Consider the following 16,360-nt stretch of genomic DNA (forward strand, 5'->3'; position numbering starts at 1 on the left):
AAATGGAAATTACTAGTAAGTGTATGGGTAGACGATAAAATGAATGCTTATCTTTTAGGAAAGGATTAGAATGTAATTGGTGTTATGGTTTAAGATTGTATCTCCATTTGGTGAATGCTATTAGTTGTTATGGAATTTGGATATTGTATCTTAGTTTGTGTTGAGATGAATTCATGTAGTTTCTTAATTTATAATAAGATGATTGTTGGTTAATTGATATAGTGTAAGAGATTTTATGAGTATTAAATGAGTTATGGGTTAAATGTTTAGGATGACTTTGTGAGTATTGCATTATGTGTTTTCAGAATCATGATGAGGTAATAAGTATGCTAGGAGCATAGAATTATAAATAACTATGTAGAAGTTAATTGTAAATGGAAATTATGTTAATGCAATGTAAGGGTTAATCTTGGTATGTGAATGGTGATGTTTATAGTCAAAGGTTGGTTAATAGTAATAGGAACATTTGGACTTGGTGTATAAAATGAACCTAAGAGAAAAAGGGAAGAAGATATGCATTGAAAGATAGAATCTCACATTAAATGAAAGATTAAGTAAGTTTTGTAACACAAGTATTAGGTATTGCTATGATGCACCTATGGGTGTATAATGATTAATATTATGATGTATTAATTTGGAAGAAAGTAAATGATTAATACTTATGTAGGTAGATTAAGTAATGGTGTTGAGATACCCTAGGGATGTTTTGCAATAATGATTTATTTTATTCCGCTTGTGTAATTGTTTGAATAGCTTGAGTGAATTATTCTATATTCATAACACTTGAATGTTGTTGTGTGCTTGTTGCATTGCTTAAGTGATGTTATGTGTTGTATTGTTAAATATAAAAAAAAAATTAAATTAGTGTGTATTTAGCTATATTTCTCTGGGGTATTTTGGCAGGCATTAGATTTGGTATCAGAGCCCATGTTGCAACACTAGGACTCTGGTTAAGGATTTTGCTATTAGTCTTGTGAATGTGTCTTGATGTTCCTTGAAATCAAGTTACTCTTTGATATTTGTGTTAGAAGAAGTGTTATTTGAATTTTTAGAATCTTAGATATCTATGGCTTGTGTTCCTCTCTAATTCCTTTCAGGAATCATAATTTTAAGTAAAGTGTCTATATGTTTCTATTTGCTCTGTAAATTTCTAGTGCTTACTTGAATGATTAGGGTTGTTTTCCTTATACATAATTAATTATGTTTTAGAATGAGAAAAGAATGTGTGTATCCTCTTAATGAATGCGATGATCATAAAATTAGTCGATTATGTTGATCTTCCTATGAATAGAAAGATGAAGTGTTTGTATTATGCATTTAGGAATAATTTAGTATAGATCATGATGTGAGAATTGAAGAAATTTATGTGATGCTTAATAAAAGTAGTTGGAATTCCTTTTCCCTTATTTCAATCTCCTATGTGAAATGTAAGGAAGTTAGTTGGTAATATAATGATTACCCCATAGAACTATTAGTTGTTTTGGTATATGTGTGATTTTGTATGTAATAAAATATTGTTTGAGGAAATCATAGCTATCAAAGGATTTGAGATTTCTAGTCGCACTTGTGGAAATTGAAATTGCATATCTTTAAAAGTGGTAGTTGTTGTTGGCATGACTAGGTAATTCAAACTGAGTTTGCAAATTTGTGTGTATTGATTTGTGTTGAAATATCCCCTTTTTTCTCTTCTCTCTTTGGGGTAAAAGATTCAAGTACTTGGGGGTTATTGATATTAAGTAGAAGGATTGGATAATGATTTATGAATATGACTTGTAAATGTTAAAGGGAAGATTAGATGAAATTAATTTGCATTGAATACTGAAATTTAGGTATTACATTCATTATCCTTGTTCTTTAAAGGGAAGAATTGATTAGATAGAATATCCCATCATTTAAATAGGAAATGTATTTCAAAACTAAAGGGATATAAACATGTTTATTGAAGCAAGGATTGGTGTATTGCATATGTAGAAATCATAATGATACCATTGTGTCTTATTTGGTTTGGCAAGATAAAAGTTTTAGATTTGTGTAGGAATTGTGTGGCATTGAATAAATATTTCTCTTAACTATATGGATAAATTAAGAAAGGTTACTATATCATTGCCTTATTTGAATTTTAATAAGTGCTTCCTTAGTGAATTCTAATGAGATAAAATGATAATTAGTTATATGAAATCGTGTCGGGATTCTAAATGTCAAATTGTCTTGAAATGTCGTAAATCCATAGCCTATGAATGATAGTAATCAAGTAGCAATAGGAAGTGATTTTAAATATAATTATGCCTTGGAATTTAAGTGGCATTAGATGAAAACAAAACTAAGTTTTGGAAGTGGGACTGAGATATTCTTAACTTAGATAACTAGAAGTATGTCATAAGAGTAGAAATTGATATTAAACTTTGGCTTTTGTAATAAGACCTATTTTGCTTGTTTAAATATATGATTTACTAAATTTCTTAAAGGCCTTATGAAGGAATTTCTAATCTTCTATAGGTTATTAGTTGTGCATTAATGGAAATGATGCATGTTATAGTCTACTATCAAGTGATTAATTGAAGCTCAACCTCTATTTCTGTTACAACTTGATGAATATGATCATGGTATAGATAAGATATCTTGAACATTAGTCATGGTATGAGTATGTTCCTTGTGCATGTGTGAGTGCATAGTTGCTTTATTCCTTCCTACCTATGTCAACTTTCACAAAGGATAATTGCCTAGATTTTTGAAAATATTGAATTTCTTTAAAAATAATGAAAAGAATACAGACATATGGATAAAATTGAAGTCTTAAATATGGCGTGCACTCTCTAACACATTCAAGGAATTTCACCCTTGGATGTTGTGTAGCGGTTACTCCCTTTGGTGTGACTAATGTTGGTCACCTCGTGATGTGGGTTGGATGAGTTGTTTATTTTGCCTTGAGTTAATTTATGATTTGTGTGATGTGTCATTAGGATTAATGTGTATTTTTGAGATTTCTTTACTTTTGGGATGACCACTGAGTTCTTGTTTCTTTTATTTTTCCCTTGTGGTGGCACTTGTCACACTTAAATTTCTTGATTGATTCCACCGACAACTTTTCTTCTCTTTTAATTTAATGAATTGTTTTGAGGATATTCCCTTTGACCTCCTCTGTTGTTGTCTATGGTGGTCATTCTGAGTGTCGATGTAGTGTGGGCCCAAATCTTGAGCCAGTGTTGTCTCTACCATGTTCATTTGAAACCTCTGATAGTGTGTGCAAGGGAGGACATTGCGGAAAAGTGCACTAGAATAAGAAAACAATTAGATAATGTTTCTATTAGCTGAGTAAATGAAGAGTGTTAATAAGATTAAATTTATTGGTAACTTTTTAAATTTTATAGTAGATAGAAGTGCCTTGGAATTGTGAAGTCTGAAATTTATGGAATAGTTAAATAAAAGAAATTGTTGATTTATTGCCTTCAAAATCTTTGTGTACACATAATGGATTAAGGATGCCCTTTGAATGATTTGATTGGGTAAGGATTGCATCTAATGTTTGTATAAAGTATAGCGCAATGTAAGCACAGTGGAAAATTAGGACATTTGAATGCCATGAAATTTGTTCTTTTAAATAAATAGGTTATATATGTTTGGTTATTGTGTGATGTCTTGAGTACATTTAATTTGAGGAAGCTTAGTTTTGAGATTTTCCCTCATTTAGGTCTATGACATTATTTGTTCAATAATAAATAGGTGCATATGTGTAAGATATTGTGTAAATGTATACATATCTCTCTCTATTGCATGCGACTAGATGTCGAAGGAGTGTTATTATGAAATTTGGTGTGAAATAGAGTGATTTCTTCTTATTGATGCTTAGCTTAGTGACTAAAGTTATAGTTTTGTATTGAAAGTGTGATTAAAATGAAGTTCCCTTGTAAATATTTTAATAGTTTAGTGTACATATCGTAATTTATAGGAGTTGGTACTTCATTTACCTCTTGTGTAATGTGTTTACTTAGAATAATTGAAGCATAAGGAGGAAATTTAGTTGTCATTATCTTTCTTGGAGTTAGAAAATATTATAATATGTTTGTGTTATAAGGAGCTTTTGATTAATGTGTGCTAGTTGTCACCCTAACTCTTACGACTTCCAGGAGTAAATTGAGTCTAAGGGGGGGAGGATGTAGGTTCCACCCTTGACTTAACTTGTTTTGACTAGAGTTGACTTTTAATTCATGTATGATAGACATTATTGGGCATAGGCTATTTTAGATGATTTATATGATGTTGATACTATCATTATTGAATGTATGACTTATTAGACACTATATACTTATTATGTGATTTGATGAGCATAAGTGTTAATCAATTTTACATGCCTTACTATAATCATGAATTATACTAATCATGCACTTGATGATGTTTTGATGTACTGACCATATTTAATGATTATCTATGATGAGTTGATTTTATGGTGTGTTTGAATTTTGTATGAGTGTCTTCAGGATAGAGACAATTCCACATCACTCATTGCGAGCGGGATGTGTCGTTGCTATTCTATAACCCTTGCCTATTATAATATATATATGCATATGTCGTATCATTGTTTTGTGGATGTAGGATTTGCAGGTACTAGACACCGACTCCACCTGGCTCCACAGGTCTAAGCGTGTCTTTAAATCCCAATGGCACGTGTTTCGGAGTTGGCACAGGTTCCCCTCACATACTCTAGGTCTAAGTTGTTCACTGTGAGTCGTCAGCATCTTGGCGCAAGTCGCCATGTCAGTTAGTAAGCTTGATTTCTTCTGTGTTGTGAGTATGTTAGTATTGGTTGGTTATATCCATTATGTCGAGATTTATTATTTGATTATTGATGTGAGATTAAATAGTTAATAATGTTTTAATTATTTTGATTAATAGCGATTTGATTATTTGACTATCTAATGTTTAATTTAATTAATTGGACTCTTTCCTTTTTGGGTATTTAATTATTTGATATTTAATTGTTTACTTATTTTAATGATGATTTAAAATTTATTTAATATTTATTATTTAGCTTATGTCGTGGTTTTATATTTATTTGTGATTTGACCTTTTAATGGTATTTAATTGTATATTTATTTATCTATTAATTTAATCGCCTATGGCTTACTATTTATTTGGTATTTAAATGATTATTTGGTTCTTTAATTCATTTATGGGCCTTTGGTTTATTTGATTTAATTTCCCCATTTGATTTATTTAATTGCGGTTCATGTTTTATTTATTAGTTGACTTTTATATTAAGTGGGTTGTATAAATACACTTTATAATAAAATAATAAAATATTCCCACCAAATTGTAAAAGCATGATTTATATTTACCTTACCTACCCTCTTCTCTTATTGGTTGAATTTGGAAAGGGAGGTAAAATTCTGTTATATGGTGGGGTTGGTAAAATATATTATAGATTGGAATATTTTGATTGGCCGAGATGGAGGGTAGGGTTTTTTGGTTATTGTTTGGCTTTTTATTTTCTTTCTCGTGAAGTTTTTGGTGTTGGCTTCTTCTTTTTGCAAAATACTCTATGCAAGAGTTTCCTTTGGATTTTGGCTTTGGATTGTTGCTAGAGTTTGTTGGTTTGGCTTTGGATTTGGATGGATCTCTACCTCAACTCTCATCCATCACTCAGGGTGCAGGTTGGGTTCCTTGTCTTTCTTTATTTTCAGCTTTAAAATTTCTCTGTGTATGCTCTGTGTCTGAAAATGTCTTTCAGGAGCTGGGGATGAAATATTTGATTTATTGTATTTATCATATTTATATTTCATGGAGAAAACTTTATATTATATGGGTATTTGGTCTCCTATATGTTGTTGTTCACGACATTGAAAAGTCTGGATTCATGATTGTTTGTAGTGAGATCCTATATCATTGTCTAGATCATGTGACTGGTGTTTTGTTTGATGTACTTTGGCCTTATCTATTTTTGGTAGAGTTACCTATGTATTTCAAACTCAAAAGAGGTCTCTGTGAATGAGTTTTGGGCCTCCCAGCTATGGATGTGTTTTGGAATTCCTCTCTCTATATTTTATTAATCTTTATTCTATTTATTTCTTCTTACTTGTTGGTTCTGGGTGACTCTATGCATATGTTTTTCGAGGCCTTATGTTTTAAGTTTGATTTTTAAATCTCTGCCGAAAGTTCTAGGATTTCTCATCCCTTTTATGCAAAAGCGCCGACTCTACATATGCATTGTCTTTTATTGCATTTGCGTTGTCCTTTCATGCATTTGCATTGTCTGTTATTGCATTTCCACTATCTTTCAGTGTATATGTGTTGTCCTTTGTGCAAAAGCGTTGTCCTTATCTGCACAGGCGCTAAACTATATAACACAAGTGCTAACTTGTAATGCATAAGCACTAACCCGTAATGCAAAAGTGCTAAACTTCAATGCAAAAGTGTTGTTATGCCTATCTTTGGTGTTTTCACTATTTTTCCAGTTAGATTTGAATTCTCAAGTTTGGTTTCTTTCTAGAGGCTTTTTGGGGATTTTGTAGTCATTTTCCAACTACTGCCATTTATCAATTTGATGCGATTTTATGTTTTCTATGCTGCAACATTCTTGACTTATATATTGTTGAAGATTTGAGTCTTTTCTTATATTGAGATGTTGCAATGGAAAAATGGTATTGTTGTGGAGACAACAAGATGTCATTGTTGTGGGCATAGCAAGATGTCATTGTTGTGGACATAGCAAGATGTCATTGTTGTGAAGACAACAGAATTTGATATGTTTTATTGATGGAATATTTCTTATATGAGATGGATTTCCACTTGAGGCTCATTTTGCATTGTTATGGATTTCAGCCCTTTGCACTCTTTAGCTATGGTTTTTCTTTGCATGTTTTTATGTGTTGTTGGGCTGCATGATGAAGTTATGGATATTTTCTTGGATTGAATTGGAGCCTCTTATGATTTATTGTTGGGTTATGTTAGGAGGAGTGGGCTTCCTTGTGATGACCAGGGTCATGAGAGATAGGCTTGCATGAGGTTCCTTGTAAGGATGCATGAAGTCTAGACCACCAGAGCACATTGGAGTTTTCTATGATTTGTAAACAAGTGATGACATTAATAATTAATTAATTGGAAGTGGTAATTAGATCTCATTAAAACAAGATAATGAATAGTTTGAGCCTCATGGCTGATTCCTAGGGAGGATGTTGTAGGATAAGCATGAGAAGGCCATGAAGACGGTAAGTCAAATCTTCCTTGATTCTCTAATGGGTAGAAATGGCTCCACATGTCTATCAGGGTTATGCCACGAAGATTTGTGTTTTCGCAATATTATGGGGGATGATAGAATGTGATGACACTCCGCTCCTACATGTGTCCTTTTCTTGAGATGTATTGATGCCTTATTGATTTGTGCGCCTCTGGGAGTTTTCTTTATGTGCTATCTTGTGACTAGTTCTTGCTTGAGTGTCCTTGTATTGTTTAGTCTCTTTGGTTTTAAGTGCCAACCTAGATGTAGAGTGTGTTGGGACCTTGTGTCATCTCCTAGCATGAGGGTGTTTCCTTTCGTTCCACATTGTTGGGTGGTTGGTGCTTTTAATCATTGGGATGTTCCTGTCTTTGGATTCTTCTTGCGTGGATGAGGATGCTTCTTAAAATTGTTCATGGATAGTAATTGCAGCAAGAATGTAAATGATGATGCGATTTATGTAATGAAATTCTTATGTAATGGTCGTAAAAGAAATCATGTTTATGAGAAGTAAACTATGTTGTTCTAGTTGTAGTGATAACTTTGGTTATGGTAGATGATTGTAATGATGAACCTAGAGTTGTATTGTAATGCATTTACATTAAATGAAATGGGTGCATGAGATGTGGATAAGTATTGTGGTTGGAATTAAATGATGCATTTTGTATTCTTGATAAGCCATGTTAAAAGGAAATGGTGTAAATATTATGATAATTGTATTAGTCTTGAAATGATGTCTTTAATTAATTCTTCAAGTAGAAGAAATGCTATGCCTTGATAGGATGTATGAGTATGAGTAATATTAGAAGATATCTTAGGACATGTTTATGTGTTGTGATTAAAGAATTTGAACTTACAGTATCATACTTCATAGTTAGTGATCTAATGGTAAGATTAAAAGGTCTATAATGCTTGGGATGTAGTTGAATGTTCCTTATGGAAATATTGTATGGATGTTCTTAATGAATGAATTATAAATGTTATTAATGGAAATTACTAGTAAGTGTATGTGTAGATGGTAAAATGAATGCTTATCTTTTAGGAAAGGATTAGAATATAATTGGTGTTATGGTTTAAGATTGTATCTCCATTTGGTGGATGCTATTAGTTGTTATGGAATTTGGATATTGTATCTTAGTTTGTGTTAAGATGAATTCGTGTAGTTTCTTAATTTATAATAAGATGATTGTTGGTTAATTGATATTGCGTAAGAGATTTTATGAGTATTAAATGAGTTATGGGTTAAATATTAGGAAGACTTTGTGAGTATTGCATTATGTGCTTTTGGAATCATGATGAGGTAATAAGTATGATAGGAGCATATAATTATAAATGACTATGTAGAAGTTAATTGTAAATGGAAATTATGTTAATGCAATGTAAGGGTTAATCTTGGCATGTGAATGGTGATGTTTATAGTTGAAGGTTGGTTAATAGTAATAGGAACATTTGGACTTGGTGTATAAAATGAACCTAAGAGAAAAAGGGAAGTAGCTATGCATTGAAAGATAGAATCTCATATTAAATCAAAGATTAAGTAAGTTGCATACCATGAGTATTAGGTATTGCTATGATGCACCTATGGGTGTATAATGATTAAGATTATGAGGTATTAATTTGGAAGAAAGTAAATGATTAATACTTATGTAGGTAGATTAAGTAATGGCATTGAGATACCCCAGGGAGGTTTTGCAGTAATGATTTATTGTATTTTGCTTGCGTAATTGTTTGAATAGCTTGAGTGAATTATTCTATGTTCATAACACTTAAATGTTTTGATTAATAGGAAAAATAGGTCTTAAGGACCTGAAACCTTTAACAAATGAGTTTAAAATAGATTATCAAAGAGTATCCAGACCATGAAAGAACAACTAACAAAATGACTGGCAATAAAGCTAGTAAACAGAAAGGACAAAAGAAGAAAGAAACAAAAAAACAAAAGAAACCAGGGAAAACACTACACAATTATAAAGCCTTCAGGAGGTGCTCTGCCTTAATCTCTAGGTGGTCGTAATTGGCCATAGTAGCTTTAAGTTCATCCAGGTCCTTATTTGGCTTCTTCTGCTTTTTTTTTACCTCTGGTTCTTGTTTTGGTCCTTGAACATCTCCTGTGCCTTCAGTTTTAGGGTCAATTTCTAGGGTGTCCTTCTCCTCCTCCAAATTGCTGATGAGGGTTTTGGTATTGCCAACAGAGGCCTTCAGAATGTTTAAGTTTTTCTCTACGATAATTTTAAGGCTTTCCTCAATTTTGCTGACTTTACTGACAGTTTCTGCCATTGTTTGATCCATAGCATTGGTATTTTCTTTCCTCTCAATCAGGTCTTTCTCATTTTGCTCAAATCTGGGATTGAAGGGTCTCTTATATTTTTGGCTCTATCAATAGTTTTGGTCAAATCCTCCACATAATCTGCTATTGACTTCCCTTCGCCAATGCTGATAGTTTCCAGAATCTAGGTTCTACTGATAGTTTCCAGAATCTGGATTCCGCTATTAGTTTCTAGAATCTGGATTCTGGTATTGACAATATTATAATAGCTCGAAGCACTCCTTTTAATCTATTTCATTATCATTTTGTCCATTAATGATCTTTGGGGTGCTATTGTATCGATCCTTAAAGATGATTAATCTAACATCCTCTTGGAGGCCCTGTTCTCCCTTCCATGAAATCATTTCATCTTGATTGACCGCCACTTTGGTTGCCCAGTCAGTAAAACCATTAGCTTCACGGTAGATATGAGATATGAAACTTTTCTCAAAATTGTTAATGAGGTCTCTAGTAGCCTTTATAATGTTATTGATAGACCATGAGGGCTTAGAGGTCCCCTTGAGGCATTTGATGATGTTGTTAGAGTCCCCTTCAATCCATAGGTAGGGGCAATTCCATCTTTTTGTGAGGAGAATACCTTGGAGTGATGCCATTGCTTCTTCCTTGTGGTTTGTTTGGCTTCCTACTAGAATAACAATCATTTCCTTGCATATACCTTTATCATCTCTAAGAATAGCTCCATATCCCGCAGGGCCTGGATTACCTTTTGCAGCACCATCGAAATTGACTTTGAACCAATCATGAGGGGGAGTTTGCCATCTTGCTTCTAATATTTTGTTTTGCTTGGGGTCAGAACTGCCAGCATTCTTCAAGCTCTAGGAACTTAAAATGTGAGATTCCATTGGCTTGACCGAAAAGCAGGGACCCCCAATGATTCCAATGTTCTCCACTATAGCCCATTTTATTTTTTGGAAAACAATATCTTGAGTAAGAGAAGTGTCCCTGAAAATATGATTGTTTCTTTCTTTCCATAACCCCATAGAATGTGAGGGAGTGATAGCTGCCACAGAGTTCTCAAAAAGGAGTTAGACCAATGATAATTCCAGGAGTAGAACAAATCACAGATAGTGTTAGGAAACACCCATTCAATACAAAAACTCTTAAGAAATCTTTCCTAGATTGAAGCAGAATAGGAACAGTGGATGGCCAGATGGTCCACAAACTCTTCCTCCTCAAGACACAGAGCACATCTATTAGGGAATGCAAAACTTCTGCCCTTGAGATTATCTAAGGTCAAGATTTTATTTTGAAAAATAGTCCAATAGAAAAAGTTGATTTTAGGGATCAGTCCCTTTATCCAATCTTTAGACCAGAAAGGATTTTCAAAAGGGGTAGGGGAGAGAACATACAATAATATTACCTTTAGGATCATATTTCCAAATGAGGGAGTCTTCCTCTTTATTCAACTAGGCTGATGATAGATGGTTTTTAAGCTTAATAAGGTTTGGGTGGATACTTTCAACGTTCTGCCATTTATTACCCATCCAATACCCTTCAACTAAAGGACCAAACATTCTAATAAAGGAGGAGGCATAAGGGGCCCATTCTAGGATATCAATCAAAGATTTATCAAAAAGCCAAGGATCATCCTAGAATTTATTTTTCCTACCATTGCCTACTTTCCATATAACCCCTTTAATAATGTTGTCTCTACACTTAGAGGCATGATTCCAGATATGGGACCCATTCATACTAATGTTAGAATTGATAAAAGAGGAAAGAGAAGAGGACATAAGAGAATACTTACTTCTCAAGATTTTACACCATTCACTATCTAAGTGGAACATTCTCCAAACCTGTTTAGACAAGAGAGCTTCATTTAGGGTCTGGATTCTTCTCAGGACCAAACCTCCTTTACTTTTTGGTCTGCATACTTGATCCCAAGCCACAAGAGACATTCTTTTCTTTTCCTCAACCCCTGACTAGAGAAATTTTCTTTGAATTTTCTCAATTGCATCAGCATACTTTAATGGAATTTTGAAAAGGCTAAGGGCATAGATAGGTATGCTTTGAAGAGAAGCTTTTAGAAGTTGAAGCTTTCTAGCTTGAATTAAAAGGGCTCCTTTCCATCTAGCTAGCTTTTTATGAAATTTTTCCACCAGTGAGCTCCACAAAGAATCGGGAGGTGCAATGCCCAAGAGGAGGCCAAGATAAGTGGCAGGAAGATCAGCAATCCAGCATTCCAAGATTCTACTAATTCTATGTTGTCTTCTCTCTGGTGTATTAATGAAAAAAACTTCACTTTTGACCCAATTAATGAGCTAGTCAGATGTGGAGGAAAAATTTGCAAAGAGTGTCCTTCAAGGTTCTAGCTTCTGAGATACTTGATTCCCCCATGACAATGGCATCATCCACAAACTATTGGTGAGAACAAGAATGATCAGCTGAAGAAGGTTGAAGTCCCTTAAAAGATCCTTGCAACACCATGCTTTCCATAGACCTACCAAAACATTCAGCCATAATAATGAAGAGGATAGGGGAAATGGGATCCCCTTGCCTCAATCCTCTAGACACTTGGAAGAAGGGGGATGGAGATCCATTGACAAGAGCATCAAAAGAGGTTGAGGTAATAAGCTTACTAAAGAGGTCAACACATTTGGTGGAGAAACCATAAGCCATAAGAACCTTCACAAGAAAAGACCAATCAACCCGGTCATAGGCCTTAGAGAGATCAAGCTTGAGGATGAGACCCTGTTTCTTGCCCCTTACAAGAGAATGAATATTCTCATGGATAGTAATAAAGGAATCAAGAATTTGTCTTCCTGGGACAAAACCATTTTGCTGATGACTAATCAAAGAGAGAAGGATAGTTAGGATTGTGGTGGTAAGAACCTTGGAGATACTCTTATAAAAAGAGTTACATAAGTTGATTGGTTTGAACTTGTCCAAGGAGTCAGCACCTTGAATTTTGGGAATTAGTTCAATGAAAGTGCCATTAATTTCTTTTAAAAGTCTTCTAGCCCCAAAAAATTCCTTGACCCCATTGGAAACATCTTTCCCTACAATGTCCCAGAATTCTTGGAAGAAGAACATGGGGAAGCCATCTGGACCGGGAGCTTTATTACCATCAAAAGAAAAAACAACATTTTTGATTTCCAAGTTCGAAGGTATGGAAGAAAGGGAGGCATTCATTTTCTCATCAATGAGGCAAGGAATGTTCTTAAGAAAAGAAGATTGAGCATCAACATCCAACCTGTGATCCCTCCTTAGAAGATCCGAAAAGTACCTTTTGGTCTCATTCCTTATCTCTTCCTCCTTAACCAACTCCCCATTGTCCACTGCCAGTTTAGTAATCCTATTTGCCACTTTATGTTTGAGAGTCAACATATGAAAGAATCTTGTATTCCTATCCCCTTCCTTAAGCCAAGTGCATCTTGATCTTTGCTTCCAAAATTTTTCCTCTTTAGCAATGATTTCATGGTATTTTTTAAGGGTTTCATTCTCTTCAGCAATAGACACAGTAGAGAAACCATCCTTCTAAATTTGGACCTAAATTTTCTTAAGGTCATCCTAGACTTTACCTTTGGCCTCAAAAATGTTCCTGAAGCTGGATTTATTCCATAGTCTTATATTGTCCTTAACACTTTTGAGTTTCTTCACAACTCTGTACATAGCAGTGCCCTCAACTTGGATATTCCACCAATTCTGAATATTACAAGTAATATCAGGGTGATGAGTCCATATTTTTTCAAATCTAAAAGTAAAATGTCTTCTTCTATTTATTGGATCAGCAAAAAGAGTGATGGGAAAATGATCAAACCCAACCTAGATATGGGCAGATAGGGAGCAGAAATAATGTCTGAACTAGTCATCAAAAATAAGAGCCTTGTCAAGGCAAACTTGGATAAGATCATTGCCAGTTCTCCTATTAGTCCATGTGTAATTGCATCCCTATATCTCCACATCGTTGAGAGCCTGAGTATTTATGAAATCCATAAGGGCCAACCTACTTTCCAACTGAGAGGGGCTTCCACCAAATTTTTCCTCCTCTCTCAAAGGAGTATTAAAGTCTCCCATGACCAACCAACTAAGATTCTTGAAGCTATCCCTAATTTCTATAAGTGTTTTCTAGAAGGAGTTTCTAGCTTTCAAGGTGTTGGGTACATATATGTTGGTGAGGACCCATGAAGTTCCATCTTTTAAATTCTCAAATCTAATGCACGAGAAATTTTTTTCTTGAATAAGAACATAGCCTTTGACACTATTGAGATTCCACATAGTAGCTATGCCTCCCGAAGCACCTTCCGAGCTTCCACCACTAATACTCCCATTTTTTAAAATCTTCAGAGTTTCAACTTTTTCTCTACTCATTTTGGTCTCTTGAATTAGAAAAACGTCAAGTTTACTATCCCTTATCATATTCCTAATAATATCATGCTTATGAGGATTATTAAGTCCCCTAATATTCCAAGAGATAATCTTCATAGTTACTTACCGATTCCTAACTCCTTAAGAGTCTTCTGAGTCCCATCTGTAATGTTCTTATTGGCCTCCTTATCTCTAAATTTGTGGTTAGAAGGTCGACCTAGGGAAGAGGAAATGTACCCAACATCAACTTGAGCTATTCTGCTGGATTTCCTTAGTTGAGAAGCCGAGGGAGTGGATCCTTTCTTGTTCCTGTATTTTGGTATTTTCCAGTCAGCTTCTTTCTCGAGAACCACTTTAGGATTACTGAGGAGTCTAGATATTTCATCTTCATTGCCCCAATTAGGGAATCTAGAATCATGTGATGCACTATTTACTATTTTCAAGTTTTGATCTGAATCTGAAAGGTTCATACCTAGTATAGCACATTTTTGGGCTTCTTGCATTTCAGTATTGATCATAAGCGAGGAAGAGTCAGTCTTTTCTTCTTGGGAGCCAGTGATCTCCCCTTCCTCAGGTTGTTCCTCTTTATTTTGCATTTCTTTACCAGCAAAAGTATGAACAGTTACCACTTCAGCTGTGTCTTTTGAAGATACAGTCTATTCTTTCAATTCCTCTATTCGGATCTTCTCTGTCACGGGGCTGTTAACTTTTGTTGACTCATTCCTCAATACTTCCTAGATTGGAAGGTTGGAGATGGAAGTTGAGGAGACCACTTCCTTATTTTCCCCCAAGGGCTCAAAATAGTTGTTGTCAACAAAGTCAGCTTCCTTATTTTCTAAGTTTTTAACTTGCCATATCTTTTTTTCTAGAACTTTTTTACTTTCACCCGAGGGTTTAGTCTGCTTGAGCTCTCCTTTAGGCTTGATAGGACATGATTTTTCCCAGTGAACTACTTTCTTGCAATGGAAGCAGGCAAAGGGGATAGATTCATATTCTACTTGTTGTTTCCATGTCCCCAACTTTGAAACTATATCTATATGTTCCGACATATCTGCATCATGTGCTATCCCTACACAAAACCTAGCGTGAGTGAGTCTCCTTTTTTATGCTCTTACTAGGTCTATAGAGAGGAGTTCACCAAAGGAGCTTGCTATTCCTAAGAAGATGCTTTCTACTCAATATTCAAGAGGCACGCCTGGTAAATTTACCCAAACTGGAACTTGTGCCAAAAGAGAGTCATTCATGTCCAGATTCAGATGCCATTTCTAAAGGACCAAGGCTATCCTTCCTACCATCCAAGGGATACCACAAAGCATCCTTAATTTATCTTCTTCACACGAGAAAGGAAAAGAAAGGAGGCCTTTAGGCAATGCCGAGATTTCAACGTTACCCTTCAGAGCCCATTTTTGTTTGACGTAATCTCTAACAACTTTGATATTTGGACACGAACCCATAAATTTGCCTTCCAGGGAGTTCGGCATGTTGTTTATCATATGATCCAGAACTAGATCAGGGATAGAGATAGATAACTTTCCGCCAGTCAAATCAGAAATATTCTTGACAGGAGGTAAAGAGGATTTACCAGATGGTTTTGTTCCAAAAAGGGATGACCATTTTCTAGATTCTTTTCCGTTCTCCAAGGTCTCTTCACATGGGCTGGACCCTCCTTCGAAAACCCAGAACCCACTTTCTTCTCTGGTAGAGTACCATCAGTTTACGGAATGTCAATAGCCTTTAGAATATCTAGAGGCTTGTCCTTCCCTCCCATAGGATCAGCAACTTTGTTTTGGCCGCTCCCACCATTGGAACCAGATTTCCTGCCTTTCAGAGAATTTGGATTTTGAGTTCTCCCATTGCCATTTCCTACTCCTCCCAGATCCATTTGAATTTTGAGTAAATGTTTCTCTGAGGAATTGTGGAAAATGTTTATAATATCAATATTAATTTATAACACTTAAATGTTGTTGTGTGCTTGATGCATTGCTTAAGTGATGTTATGTGTTGTATTGTTAAATATATTTAAAAAATTAAATTAGTGTGTATTTAGCTATATTTCTCTGGGGTATTTTGGCGGCCATTACAGTGGAGAGCTTCAAGACAAATTTGAAGTAGAAAAAAAACACTTCACCATTCATAAATTATACACATAGGAAATCAACAGTGAACTTAGAGGCTTTCATTGCCTAGTTACCAGCCATATGCCCACCTTATTTGACAAAGAAAGAAGTGGGACAAAAGGAAAGAGGGTCTTAAGGTCTAAATCAAAATGGATAGCTGACATCAAAATACTTCAAGGATAGATGTTTCCTGATATTACTTTAAATGACATACTATTCAGTAAAAAGATAGGGTCATGCATGGATGCAATCTCAAGTCTTGATAGTGGAATGACCAGAATGGAGGTAGCAAGGACAAAAATTGTAGATGAAGAGTACCAACAACATCTCAAGGTCATCCAAGACCTCAAGTAGCATGGATTTGGCGAATTCTAACCACATCTTCTTCTTTATGTTATT

Source organism: Cryptomeria japonica, chromosome 11, assembly GCF_030272615.1.
Source record: "Cryptomeria japonica chromosome 11, Sugi_1.0, whole genome shotgun sequence".
Classification (NCBI taxonomy): Eukaryota; Viridiplantae; Streptophyta; class Pinopsida; order Cupressales; family Cupressaceae; genus Cryptomeria; species Cryptomeria japonica.